Source organism: Gracilinanus agilis, chromosome 5 (genome assembly GCF_016433145.1).
Source record: "Gracilinanus agilis isolate LMUSP501 chromosome 5, AgileGrace, whole genome shotgun sequence".
NCBI lineage: Eukaryota > Metazoa > Chordata > Mammalia > Didelphimorphia > Didelphidae > Gracilinanus > Gracilinanus agilis.
Window position 1 is genome coordinate 288,985,472 of NC_058134.1, and position 12,596 is coordinate 288,998,067.

Sequence of the window (12,596 nt, forward strand, 5' to 3'; positions counted from 1 at the left end):
AGCATTCACTCCAGGCATGGAGGACAGCTTGAAGAGAGATAAGACATGGAATGTCAAGTTCAGGAAACTAGTGGTAGTCTAATACATCTGAGTCATGGGGTACATAAAAGAAAAGAGTGAAGAAAAGACAGGTTGGAGTCAGATTGTGGATGATTTTAAGCATCTCCTCAGGGATTTGAGGAATTGTTTTTCAATCCTGGAGTCAAAAAGAAACTAATGGACCCCTCTCCCTCAAGGCCCCTTACTTCCTGACGCTCCATCCCTCCTTTCTGCTTTCTCTCACCTCTGCCTTCCACCAAGGAAAAGGAATCATATTGTATGTCTGCTCTCCAGAGCCTCCACTCTTTCAGCCCCTTTACTGATGAAAGTAAGGGTGATGACTTGCTTCCTTGCTGGGACTGAGGATTATATCCTTATAGGAATTCAACAGAGAAATGGGAGGAAGACTCTCACCACTGTCTAGGAGGCCACTTATGATTATCATAAAAAGAGACTAATGCATTCAAGACGAATGGTAATATTGAGCATCCAGAATATGGAGAAGTAATTCATCTGTTCAGATCAGACTAGTCCAAGGACATATACCAGTTTCTCATCAAGACTGGACTGGCTAAGACTGGCACGCTGAAAGTTCATAGGTTTAAAGTGCCTGTGGTTCATAGACTTAAGTGAAGATTTCCTTTCAATGCATAGAAAAATTCCTTTTGGTCCCTTGTCACAAGTTTTAAAATTTCACTGCTTGAACGATAGCGTGTTCAATGTTTAATTTGGACTAATGTAGCTCATTCATGTAATAAACTGAAAAAAGCCATTAAAATAAAAGGAACTGATGAATCTTTGTAAGCACAGTTTGACACACTGCAGGCACTTGATAAACGTTCTTTCTTTCTTTCTTTCCAGTGGCACACAACTAGGAAGTGTCAAAGGCCAAGTGTGAACTCAGGACCTCCCAATCCACTGACCCACTTAGCTGCCCCTTTGAGGAGTTATTGAATTAAAAACCTCAAAGACTCTCAGTTTCTCCAAAGCTGATCTATAACAACAGAAATTTTTATCCTCTTGTCCCTATCCCTCTGTAGTTATCAGGTGTGCTTCTCATCCCCTGTTCTGAAGTCCAGTCTTCTTATCCACACCTTCTCTCTAACTGTCTCGGTTATATTCCTCTCTGCTTCTGTGAAGAAACGCAGAAGGCCTCCTGGAAAAAGCAGGTAGGTGGGCTGGAAGTGGCAAAGAGCAAGGGGAACCTTATGCCTAAATTAAAGTGGATGGGAGCCTCTGCCTGTCACTAATTCAAACCAGACAGTTGGAAATTAGATGATGAAGGATTTTTCAAGAGGAGGGAGCTATTAGAAAACTTAATCAACTCCTATTCTTTTTAGGAATTTTATTTCTGTAAAGCACACCAAGAAGTACAGAGGATGCAAGACTTCTTGAGTCAGAAGATTGGCATTAGAATGCTGGCTATTTAGCTTAAAGTTATGAGAATGAAGTCCTGTCATTTAAAATGCCCTGGAGGGGCAGCTAGGTAGCTCAGAGCCAGATCCAGAGATGGGGTCCTGGGATCAAATTCGATCTCAGATACTTCCTAGCTGTGTGACCCTGGGCAAGTTACTTAACCCCTATTCCTGAGCCTTTATTGCTCTTCTGCCTTGAAACCAAAACAAAGTATTGATTGACAGAAAGAAAGGGTTAAAAAAACCAAAACCAAATAAATAAAATGGCCTGCAAGAAGATCAAAACAAGCAAAGGTCAAAGCAAGAAGATCTTGAAATTCCTACTTTGGGGTCTACCAACTAGGTAGATAGATGTATAAATGAGATACTGTAATTAGGTAGCTCAGCTAATTGCTTTTCTTTGCAATCCTAGACATTTTGTATGTTTAAAAATATTATTTAGAGAAGGGATCTATTTATAGGCTTTACCAGACTGCCAAAGAAGTCCATAGCACAAAAAAGTTAAGAACTTGTGAAGCAGTGAAAACTTGTTTAGAAAACTCTGCTTAAAGTAACCCTAACGCCCAGGATGCATGAGTGAAAAGAAAATTGACCTGGAAATCAGGCATTTCCCTCTTCCCCTGCTGCTTGTTTGCTGTGCCACAATTAGATTAGAGTTAAGTTTCCTGACTTCCTGTCCCTTATTCTTCATTCCTTATCAGGCAACTCAGAAAATACCCCCATTTCAGAGGGCAAGAGCAGAGGTATCATCAGACAGCACAGTATTCACAGTACTCCCCAGTGGCCCTGAATCAGACTAAAATGGAACTGGGAAATTTAGCAAAATTAATCAAAAAACAATAAAATATAGATAACATTATGTTTTTTTTAAATTTTAAACCCTTAACTTCTGTGTATTGACTTATAGGTGGAAGATTGGTAAGGGTAGGCAATGGGGGTCAAGTGACTTGCCCAGGGTCACACAGCTGGGAAGTGTCTGAGGCCGGATTTGAACCTAGGACCTCCCGTCTCTAGGCCTGGCTCTCAATCCACTGAGCTACCCAGCTGCCCCAACATTATGCTTTAAAACTAAATTAATATACTTCCTACAAGAAACTTTATGTTTGGTTTAGTTACCTCCATTCTATGTGAGTTTGACCCTTCTGGTTTAAACTATCCCCATTGTCTTGCCCCTTGGTGATCAGACAGTCCACTATTAGTGCCATGACAGTTCCTTGTCCATAACTCTATATAAGTTTGAGTTCTGACTCAGACATTTAGCAAGGTATACATTCTCAGTCATCTGAGGAGATGAGAATCAGTGACTTAAGTCTACAGCTGTTCTAACATCTCCCCAAAGCACTTTTTATCCTATATTATCATTACTCTCTTAGAAGTAGGTTCCTCAGCCTCTTCCATGTGGCATCAGCAGCATTATGCACATGTTCTAGTCCTACTACCACAATTCTTTATATCTTTATTCTCTCTCTATTTATACTCTATATACTTAATGTATATATGCATTTGCAACATGTGTGCTTTCATCCTCATTACAAAATGGCAGCCCTATGTTTTGGATAGAGATTGTTTCCCTTTTTTGTCTTTGTATCCCCAGCCTGATACATAATAGACACCTTATTAAAAGCTTGTTGTTGTGAACAGCTCTAACCATTCTGCAGAGCAATTTGCAACTATGTCCAAAGGACTATTAAAAACTGCAGTACCACTACTAGATCTGTATTCCAAAGGAAAAAAAGGAAAAAAGAACTTGTTTATACAAAAATATTGATAGCAGCTCTTTTTGAAGAGGCAAAGAATTGGACATTGAGGGGATGCCTATCAGTTGGGGAATGGCTGAACAAGCCGTGGTATAAGATTGTAATGGAATCTTTTTTTTTTAATTTTTAAATTTTTAATGGAATACTCTTTTGCTATAAGAAATGATGAGCAGGAGGATTTCAGAAAAGCCTGGAAATTCTTGCATGAACTGATGCAGAGTGAATTGAGCAGAACACTATATATACTCAGTAACAGAAATCTTTTAATGATTTACTAAATGTTCTCAGCAAAATAGTGATCCAAGACAATCCCAAAAGATTCATGATGAAAAATGCTATCCTCCTCCAGAGAAAGAACTGATGGAGACTTAATGAAGACCGATGCAAACTGTAATTCACTTTCTTTCTTCATTTTTGTGTTTTTGTTGTTTGAGTTTTCTTCTACAAAATGATAAATATATGGGAAAATGTTTTACATGATTGCACATGTAGAATCCATATCATATTGCTTACTGTCTCAGGAAGGGAGAGAGAAAATTTGGAACTTAAAATGTTTTTAATGTCAAAAAATTTATTTTTACATACAATTGGGGAAGAATTAAAATATTAATCTTTTAAAAAGCTTGTTGATAATTTATTTGATTAGTACTGACTATTGTATAGACCCGGGCAGAGTGGATTCACCTCTCTGAGCCTCAGTTTCCTCATCTGTGAAATGTAGGTGCCGAGAACCTGACTACCTCATGAAATATCTGTGAAAAATGCATTGTAAACTTTGAAGAGCTACATACTTAGGTATGTTATTATTGTTAGAAAGAGAAGCAACCATCTCCCCTCACTCAATGAGACATACAACCAATTCAGGCTTATTCCTTTCATCATTCCTTATTTGTCACCAACTTATTCCTTTTGCATCTCTTCTTTACAGTCTTCTCTAAAGCAGCCCATTGAGCCTAGAACATACTTTTTGGTCCCAGTTTACTAAACAAAATTTCTTCCAGCAAATCTTTTCTAATTACCTTGTTTTTGTTTCTATCGAGTACCCAGTTGGAGTTTTGACATTTATTTCCTCTGTGACTTTGGGCAAGGCACTTCATCCCACTGGATGTCAGCTTACTCCTCTGTAAAATGAGGGGGTTGGACCCATTCTAGATTCAACTCGATGACCCTATAAACCCTTTGATATAGGATGAAAGTATTATTGTCTCCTTTTCATAGAATTTAGAATTGGAAGGGGCCTTAGCAATCTTCTAGTTCAACATCTTCATTTTACAGATGAGGAAACTGAGACCTGGAAAGGTAGAATGATTTATCCAAGGTCACATAGCTAATATGTCTCAGAGCCAAGTCTTGAACCCATGTCCCTTGACTCCAAACCTAGGGGTCATTCTATGCTTCTTCGCTGTTCATTCGTATCCTAGTTTGATAATATTTGTACTCTACTATGGGTTTGCACACTCTAATTCGCATAGATTGCATGCCTGTCATGGGCAAAAACTGAGCCTACTCAGGGTTAGGCACTAAACCAGAGTTTCTGATGATTATAATAGTTTGTTTCTTTTTCTCATTCCCCCAACCCAATCCAGTGTAGCAGCCATCTGGGCAAATTACCATGATGATGAATGACTCAGAATATAATTTCTCAATGTCTTTCCTCCCTGGAAAAGTGAGAAGCATACCAGCTAATCCATAAGTCACTGGGGAAAAGGTCCTAGAGCTCCTCAGGGAGGAGACAGCAGTAACCTATTAGCTGAGATTAGATGGCTCCCTGGGTTTCTACCAGAATCAAGAATGGCTTCTATTTGGACAGTCTGCCTGGGGAGGTAGCTCAACTGTCATCAAGAATTACTCAGAACTGTTTGTTTCAGTTTGTTTTGCATAGTTGTCTGAACTGTCAGCCCTTTGTTCTCCTCTGATTAAGGCAAACCTGACCTTCCCCACGCTCTGTCCAGTGGGAAAATATTCTAGGATGCCACAGTCACCATCATGAGTGTCCAAAGATAGCTCTGTAATTGTCTTCATAAGTGCTTTTAAAAATAATATTTTATTCCCCCAGATTATATGTAAAAATAATTTTAACACTCTTTCTCTTTAATTTTGAATCCAAAATTCTCTCCCTCCCACTCCTCCAACTCTCTCTGAGACAGTAAGCAACTGAGAAGTCCTTCAGAACTGATCCCTGTCCTGGGTGCTGGGTAGAAGGAGGAAAATGAAAGAGGGGAATGAAGATATGATTTCCACCCTTGGGAGCTTCTAGTCTCATGAAGTTGGAGGGGAGGGTTTGGGAAGTAAGAAGGGACATAGACCCCAAACATGTGTAGACACAAAGAGAGACAAAGTTGGGATTTACTCTTAAACCTTGAGTTTAACCATGTTACCTCCTTACTCAGTAAATTACACTGGCTTCCTGTTATCTTCAGGATCAAAGATAAAATGCTTTGAAACTGAAAGTCCTTCACAACCTGAGCCCTTCTTACCTTTCAAGTTTTGTTTTTTTTTTTTTTAAAGCTCATATCTTTTGTCTTAGAAATGATGCTAAGTATGGTTCAAAGGCAGAAGAGTGGTAAGGGCTAGGCAATGGAGGTTAAGTGACTTGCCTAGGGCCACGCCACACAGCTAGGAAGTGCAAGGTGTTGTTTTTTTTTTCTTTTTTATACTTTACTTCTTCCATATAGTAGAAAATCTAGCCACAGCAGTCTTCCTCACACAGGACACTCAATCTCCCAACTCCATGTTTTTTCATAGGCAACATGTTCCCCTTGGAATACTCTCTCCCCCCCTCCCACCTTCAGGCAGTTTCCTTGTATTTTCCCTATCTTCCTCTCCCTATCCTTACCTTCCGCCTTCCCTCAGAGATAACTCCTTCAATTCTGTAGGTATATTTTCTAGGTTGTTTCTCCCATTAGAGTGTGAGCTCTGTGAGGGCAGAAACTGTTACTGACTATCTTTGTATCCCCAGAGCTTAGCACAGTACTTTGAGCATAGTAAGCACCTAATAAAGGAGTGTTGAACAACTGATTGACTAACTACTATGGATGATGGGACCATTGCAGGGAATGTAGGGGATCAAAATCCTGTTTCAGGATGATGGCACCTAGCATCATGGTTACTAAGGTTTGCACCAGGTGGTGCCAAACTACACCCAACCACAAGCCTAAGACAATCCAGGGCTAACAAAAGGCAGAGTTAATGGAGGTGACTATGACTATGATTCAACTCTCAGAAATTCATGGAAGGGAAAACTCATTACCAGCCAATTTATCAACCTGAATATGGCCACTTTTTCCTTCTCTGTACTCTTATGGCACCCCTCCTCCTCCTCCTCTTCTCCTTCCCTTACCTTCTGTCTAAGAATCAATACCGTATATTGGTTCCAAGGCAGAAGAGCAGTAAGGGTTAGACAGTGGGAGTTAGATGAGTTGCCCAGGGCCACACAGCTAGGAAGTATTTGAGGCCAAATTTGAACCTAGGATCTCCTATCTTCAGGCTTGGCTCTCTAGCCACTGAATCATCTAGCTTCCTTCTCTCTTATTACTCTTCCTAATGATATCTTATATTCCAGTGATTAGCAATCAGATCTTTTTCTCCTTTTCCAGACTGTAAGCTGTCAGGTATGTAGTCTTTAATATCCATTTTTGAGATCAGGGAAACTGCAGTGTCTATCTTCCTCACTCATTTTGACCTTTTTGATATACTTTGTGTCCTAGAAACACTGAACCTAGTTATGTCACTTGCTACCCCGGAAGGTATTTGATGGAATAAAGGCATGGGTGTCACATTCTCTAGGGATTTGGATAGATGAGTAAAACTACAGACTTGCAATATATTGAAATCTTATTACATATATATGTACATATATATTAAACCTTATTTTCTATCTTAGTATCAGTTCTAAGACAGGAGAGCAGCAAGGATGGTGCAGTTAGAGTTAAGTGACTTGCCCAAGGTCACACAGCTAGGGAGTATCTGAGATCAGACTTGAACCCAGGATCTCCCAACTTCAGACTTGGTGCTTTATCTGTTGTGCTGCCTAGCAGTCCTTATTACATATATTCTTTTGTGGTATTTTAATAGGCAAATATTCAGTTTGTTCAATGGAGAAATGCATAGCTAGAATTCCACTTTGCCTTGGCTAGGACTTTCACTAAAAGGTCACTCAACTAATTTCCCTAATAAGGGTGGTGGTGGGCAGCTAAGTGGCACAGTAGATAGAGGCCAGGCCTAAAGTGAGGAAGACTTAAGTTTAAGTTCAACTCCAGACTTACCAGCCGTGTGGCCAGTTACTTAACCTCAATTGTCTAGCCCTTGAAGATGATTTTTTAAAATCAATTCTAAGACAGAAGGGTAGGGGTTAAAAAAAATAGGCCCCATCAGTCTAGATGGGAGAACACCTACTGTCTAATTCCATAGGAAATAGACTTATCGTTTTTATAAGTATGTATATGTATATGTGTGTGTGCATGTACGTACACACACATTTCCTTAGGAAATGCTTTGGGGTTTCAAAAATGAATCCACATATCATTCAATTTTAGAAACCTAAATTAGTTGATAGACCATGGCAAGCATCCTGGCTCCACTAAACAAAAGCTGGGAGAAAGCCAAAGGAACCTTAGTCTCCTCTTACTGTGCAGCTCCAAGCTTCTCAGAGCCATATTTAGCCACTGATTTCCAAAGTTCCAGATGTTGAACTTATAAACAGATGGGTCAATCTGACAATAACATAACAGCACTGAAATCAGCAGAAACCTAGCTTCGATGCCTCCCATTCTCTGAGCCAAGAACAGGAGGGGTTCTCAGTAGTGTTCCTCTGTCCACCTGCCTGTTGCTAAGGGGCAGGAGCTATATCTTAATTTTCTGCTTGTCCCCACACAGCACTTAGCACATTTGGAGTTAGGGGACCCAAAATCAGAAGTTATAAAAGCCAGCTAGCCTGGTGGCTAACATATAGGATTAACCCAATTCAAAACTTTAAAATGAGGCCATTATACAGCGTTTCAATAATCAATCACCAAGTATTTGTTAAGAGCTTATGGGGCTGATGGCACCTGCGAAATCTATCTTAGATTGATGACCATCTCAGAGAGGAAGGGAGGATTAGAAGAAAGGAGAGAATTTGGAACTCAAAACAAACAAAAAAAATGAATGTTACAGATTGGGACACTAATACATTGCTGGTGGAGTTGTAAATTCTGGAAGATAATTTGGAACTATGCCCAAAGGGCTTTAAAAGACTGTCTGCCCTTTGATGCAGCCATGCCACTGATGGGTTTGTACCCAAAAGAGATAATAAGGAAAAAGACTTGTATGAAAATATTTATAGCTGCACTCTTTGTGGTGGCAAAAAAACTGGAAAATGAGGGTGTGTCCATTGATTGGGGAATGGCTCAACAAATTGTGGTATCTGTTGATGATAGAATACTGTTGTGCTGAAAGGAATGATGAACTGGAGGAATTCCATGTGAACTGGAATGACCTCCAGGAATTAATGCAGAGCAAAAGAAGCAGAACCAGGAGAACATTGTACACAGAGATTGATACACTGTGGTACAATCAACTTTTCTACTAGCAGCAATGCAATGGCCCAGGACAATACAGAAGAACTTATGAGAAAGAATGCTATTCACATCCAGAGAAAGAACTGTGGAAACAGAGACGCAGAAGAAAAACATATGAACAATCACATAGTTTGATGGAGATATGATTAGGGTTTTGAAGTTAAAATTCTACTGCAAAAAAAAATACTCTCAAGTCTCTACCAATTTCTTGTATTCAACACGTTTTTCTTTTTTTCTTTTCTTTTTTTAACATTTAATAATATTTATTTTTTAGAAAAGTTAACATGGTTACATGATTCATGCTCTTATTTTTCCCCTTCACCCCCCTCACCTACCCCCCCCCCCCATAGCCGATGCGCATATCCACTGGTTTTAACATGTGTCATTGATCAAGACCTATTTCCATATTATTGATAGTTACACTGGGGTGGTCCTTAGAGTCTACATCCCCAATCATGTCCACCTCAACCCATGTGTTCAAGCAGTTGCTTTTCTTCTGTGTTTCCACTCCTGCAGTTCTTCCTCTGAATGTGGGTAGTGTTCTTTTCCATAAATCCCTCAGAATTGTCCTGGGTCATTGCATTGCTGCCAGTACAGAAGTCCATTACATTTTATTTTACCACAAAGTATTAGTCTCTGTGTACGATGTTCTTCTGGCTCTGCTCCTTTTGCTCTGCATCAATTCCTGGAGGTCTTTCCAGTTCACATGGAATTCCTCCAGTTTATTATTCCTTTTTGAGTGCAATAGTCACCAGCATATACCACAATTTGTTTAGCTATTCCCCAATTGAAGGGCATACCCTCATTTTCCAGTTTTTTGCCACAACAAAAAGCGTAGCTATAAATATTTTCGTACAAGTCTGTTTATCTATGATCTTTTTGGGGTAAAAACCCAGAAATGGTATGGCTGGATCAAAGGGAAGGTAGTCTTTTAGAACTCTTTGGGCATAGTTCCAAATTGCCATCCAGAATGGTTGGATCAGTTCACAACTCCACCAGCAATGCATTAATGTCCCAATTTTGCCACAAACACGTGTTTTTCTTAATGATATTTTTTGGCGTAAGGAATTGTTGTGGTATTAGAAATGTTAATTGGACATGCTGCTGGCATTAGAAAGTTAATAATGATGTTAAAATATTAAATTGTATTAAAACATAATGCTAAAATTATTTTTACATGTAATAGAGGAAAATAAAAGATTATTTTTAAAAGAGTTTATGGGGGTAGGTAGGTGCAAGGGCTGAAGACAGTCTGGGTTCAAATCTGGCCTTAGATACTTCCTAGCTCTGTGATCCTGGGTCTTCTGTCTTGGAACTGAGACCTAGCATCAATTCTGAGATGGAAGGTAAGGGTTTATTAAAAACAAACAACTTACTATGTGTCAGGCACTGAAATAGTAACAGGGGACACAAAGAAAATGAAAACAGGTCCTTATCTCAAGTAGCTTCCATTCTAATGGGGGAGATAGTGCATGTAAATGAAAGCATTCCAGATAAATACAAAGTGCAGGAAGGTAATCTTAAAGGAGAATGGAACTAGCAACTAAAGAGACCAAGAAAGGCCTCCAGGAGGAGGAGTTTAAGCTGAATGTAAAAGAAAGTGTAGGAGCCTGAGTGGAGATGGAGTCTCCTAAGGGACAATTAATGCAAAGTCAGAGAGGTGGGAGATGGAGGGCTTGTGGGGAACAAAAAACAGACTAAGTAAGGCTAGATCATAGAGAGTTTGTGGAATGTGAGAAAAGGAAAGGGCCCAGCTGAGATGATTAACTAGCATAAATGCAAGATTGTAAGCAAGCTGCATCGTTCTGGGATTTTCTTCAGTTTCTTTCAGCAGCACAAGAGTAAGAGTGAAGGAAGAAGATGGTAGGAGTGATGGAAAGCTGAGATCTGTAAGGCATGGTTATTCATCAGACAAGGAAACAAGAGATTCAGAGTAGGGAAATGAGTTTTCCAAAGTTTTGACAACTTTGTCCTAAGATATTAATGACTTTTATGAAGTGTCCAGATTCTCAGATTTTGGTTATGTGGTTTTGGGGGGGGACACCCCCCCAATGCTTAGTACATGGCAAACCTCAGACATGTGGTAATCTTTTTTGTATTGGCATAATCAGTGACTTATAATATTTTAGTGGTAGCATCTGAGAAAATTTCAACTGCCAGTAATATTTCCTGTTCACAAATAAAGACTGAGAAATCAAATGCAAGAATGGATTAAATTTACTGGATTTAAAGATTGAACTTTACGTCACTGTAGGTTTAGCAACTGTTTCTTCTATGAGTTTAGATGAACGTGAGGAATATATTATGATTTTATTATGACAAAATGTTGAAATACAAAATACAAGAATAGTAGGGGATGTGAAGTTGAATTGGTCTGACTAAAGATCAAGACTGAAAAGGAGGAGAGTATAGCTGGAGAAGGAGAGATGATTTGGAATAGTCCTGAGGGAAAGTGGGATTGGAAGTCATCATAAGAATGAAGACTAGGTTTGGCATGAAAGAAGGAGAATTAGAAAGGAAGGGACAGCTAGGTGGCTCAGTGGATAGAGAAAACCAGATGTAGAGATTCAAATCTGGCCTCAGACACTTTCTAGTTGTGTGACCCTGGACAGGATCCTGTTGCCTAGCCTTTACAGCTCTTCTGCCTAGGAACCGATACTTAGTATTGATTATAAGGAGAAGGTAAAGGATTGTAAAAAAGAAATGGAAAGGTAAAAGAGTTTGATCAGATAAAGGGATTTCAGAGTTTATCACCATCAAAATGGAACATTATTTGAATAGCTAAAGTAGACTGGGAAGTCTGCCATGGGAGCTGAATAGGTTGAAGAAAGGGAAAATTAAGGTTTTTGAGAGATATATGTTGAAGTCCCCTAGAATAAGGAAAAGAATAGGAGCAAGAGTATGAGCCAGGGTCGGAATTTGATGAGAAAGGAAGGAGAATGTCCTGGGGTGGAGGTTAGTAGATTATAGCTACCAGAATCTGAACTGAGTGGTAAATATAGAATGAAAGATCTTCAAAGCAAGAAAAGTCAATGAGTGATGAGGGTAAAGGGAGAGTCTGGGAATTGCCAGTAGAGAGCCAGGAGTAATCTGACTATGCCACCACAACCAGTGAATCAGGGATATGAGTGAAAGTGCTGAAAAGGGTAGCAAGAAAAGCAGTAATATCAGAAGGGAGCCAAGTTTCAGTGGGTGCTAAAAGATGGAAGAATCGAGAAAGGAAGAAGGTTAAATATAGGTAGGCATTCTAGGGAGTACAGTGGAGGTTTGTTTTTAAGTAGCTGGAGTTTGAGGATCATAGAGATAGGGACAATAGGAGGAAGGATGAGTATGCTAACTCCTGAGGGATACATTTAGGCAGAATAACTGAGGGGTCTGTTGATGGAAGCAGGTGCTAAGAAGTTTCAGGGTCAATATTGTATTGGCAAAGCCTTCAGCTGGCTGACCTGCTATGTTCTTGTGAATTGGGGCAAACCTAGTGAAGTTGTGATCTTGGCCTTGTTATTCATTTGGGAAGCCTGGAGAACCAATCAATCAATAAGTGGATTAAGAGCCAGGTCTAGATATGGGAGGTCCTAGGTTCAAATTTGACCACAGAGAATTCCAAGCTGGGTGACCCTGGGCAAGTTACTTAACTCCCATTGCCTAATCTTTATCACTACTTTGCCTCAGAACCAATACGCACTATTGAGTCTAAGATGGAAGATAAGGTATTTTTTGTTTGTTTCTTTTCTTTTCTTTTCTTTTCTTTTCTTTTCTTTTCTTTTCTTTTCTTTTCTTTCCTTTCCTTTCCTTTCCTTTCCTTTCCTTTCCTTTTCTTTTCTTTC

At 39.5% G+C, this 12,596-nt stretch overlaps 1 pseudogene; it reads left to right on the top strand.

The window, feature by feature from the left end:
- The first annotated feature begins 318 nt into the window (after nt 1-318).
- On the top strand, nt 319-672 carry LOC123250234 (annotated as a pseudogene).
- The last annotated feature ends 11,924 nt before the right edge of the window (nt 673-12,596 follow it).